The 2349-nt window shown below is 39.1% G+C and overlaps 1 long non-coding RNA gene across 1 annotated transcript in view; it reads right to left on the bottom strand.

The window, feature by feature from the left end:
* Window positions 1–1379: 1379 nt before the first annotated feature.
* The window catches only part of LOC105549740, a 7537-nt gene continuing 6567 nt past the window's right edge, over window positions 1380–2349 (bottom strand). Inside the window, exon 3 of the long non-coding RNA XR_001007598.1 lies at window positions 1380–2349. This exon is cut by the window's right edge and continues 146 nt beyond it. This is a non-coding gene — a long non-coding RNA (uncharacterized LOC105549740).

Here is a 2349-nt window from a genome sequence, read left to right as displayed (position 1 = left end):
ATGTAGGGGTGCCATGGTTTGAATATTTGTCTCCTCCAAAACTCATGTTGAAACTTAATCCCTAATGTAAGAGTATTAAGAGGCAAGGCCTTTTTAAGAGATGATTGGGTTGTGGACTCTGCTTTTGCAAATGGGTTAATCCATTCATTAATTAATAAATGAGTGGGTCAATGGATTAATGGTTTGTCATGTAGTTGAGTCTATTATCAAAGCCACTTTGCTTGGGGGGGTGGGGGTAGGATGAAGAGATGTGGGTTGAATGGTACAAAAATATGGTAAGATGGAATAAATTCAATGTGTGATAGCACAGTAGAATGATCATACTAAGCAAAAATGTATTGTACTCGGGTGATGGGCACCCTGAATACCCTGACTTGATCAGTATTCATTAGCTACATGTAACAAATTTCTCATGTACCTCATAAAACTATGGAAAAAAAAAGAAAAAAAAATTATGTGATTTTTAAAAATGTAGGGGTGCTATGGTTTGAATATTTGTCTCCTCCAAAACTCATGTTGAAACTTAATCCCTAATGTAACAGTATTAAGAGGCAAGGCCTTTAAGAGATGATTGAGTCGTGGACTCTGCTTTTGCAAATGGGTTAATCCATTCATGAATTAATAAATGAGTGGGTCAATGGATTAATGGTTTGTCATGTAGTTGAGTCTATTATCAAAGCCACTTTGCTTCTCCCTCATATGCTCATCACCATATGATGCCCTACATTGAAGGCCCGGAGACTCTAAAGGGAGTCCCCATGAGCAATAAGGCCCTCACCAGATGTAGCAGGTATTCACTCACTTATAGCAACAAAAATAAACCAGGACAAGAGGTGACTATAAGGAAACATCTCTGGAAACTGACTCCCCAGGTAGATGAAGCTGAGCGGCAGTAATCTTGAGTTCTTCAAAGGTGCTATTGTTTCTGTAGCTGAATGTCATGAGGGCTTTTCAGAGAGCTTTGAGATCTGCCCTTCGAGGTGTGGGGGCACACATGAGCAAGACACTAAGTTAGGGAAGACTTCTGCAGGTTCTGTACCAACAGAGCTTGAAGGAAATGTGGTGCTTGGGAAGATGATGGGAAAAAATCTCCACTACATCCCAATTTCCTGTGATTATCAGGATGTATGGAAGAGAGCCTCAGCAGTACCACTGGGTCCATGTGATAGGGCATCGGAGTTTAAGAAGGTGCTTATATGGGATTGGATGTTACATAAAAGTCAAATTAATATACGTATATCTAAATACTTAATTTGCCTCTGACCACTAGCAAATCATTCATAGACCAAAAACATTCTATGGGCAACACTGAGCAGGACTGACTAAGTATGTTTGGGGTAAGAAGAACTTTAGATCAAATATAAAAATGTTGCAGTGTTAAAAAATGGAACTGGTTTTAATTTTGATAATCATAAGCAACCAGAAATTGTAGATGATATTGTTTAAAAGGCTTGCAAGGAGAAATGCAAGAAAACACTGCTGAAAATGGTGAGAGAAAAACAAATAAACAAAAAAAAAATCCAAAACATTGTTTATACCCCAAGATGTAGAGACTCTTCAGTACACCCATTACATGTAATCACTCTACTATATCCTCACTTTATGTCATCCTTGTGCAAGTGCTTGTATGTGAATAAAGTCCAATCATAACAACGGACCTGCTTTAAAATTGAACAATTTGAGTAACAGGTCCCACTTGTTTTCTTCTCTGGCAGGTACACAATGGAATGTCACACACACACAAAAATTCCTACAAGGCATAGTCAGTTTTTCTATTAGTAAATTTACTAGACTTTCTTTGTTCATAATTTTTATTTAAAAATCTGTTCCGTAGACTTCAGAGTCTTGCCAAAATGGTTGATAAACCCACACTGTTAGGTTTCCTCTAGAAAAGCCATCGAAAAGAAAAAAAAAAAATTAAGAAATAATAACACAATAATTCCTGTGAGAAGAAAGGCTGTCTTGGACTGGCATGTGGAGGGTGAAAGGAGAAGAAAAGGCTAGCCTAGGGCAAAACACACTGAGCTGTAAAAGGATACATTAGAGAAAAGCAGTTTAATTCTGCTCTTTCTTGCTGCTTTCACACCTTAATAACACCTAAGGGCAGCCTCCTCTGCAGAGATCTGCAAGAATGCTCAGGCCCCTAGTGCAGGTATCCACAGGAGTGAGATGAAGGTGAGCTGGAGCCCTGCTCAGCTATCAGCCAAGCCTCAAGCACAGAGACCTCCATCCTTTCCCTTCTAAATCCCCAGGGCTGGTGGATTATCATGGTTGATAGGTACTTCCGCCTAATACTAACTCACCCTGGGAGTTGAAAGTAAATCAGAATAGTGAAGTTGTTTGGTGGGA

Source organism: Mandrillus leucophaeus, unplaced genomic scaffold (genome assembly GCF_000951045.1).
Source record: "Mandrillus leucophaeus isolate KB7577 unplaced genomic scaffold, Mleu.le_1.0 Scaffold455, whole genome shotgun sequence".
NCBI lineage: Eukaryota > Metazoa > Chordata > Mammalia > Primates > Cercopithecidae > Mandrillus > Mandrillus leucophaeus.
The sequence above is the reverse complement of the archived record's forward strand: the minus strand, read 5'-3'. Positions and strand labels throughout refer to the sequence as shown.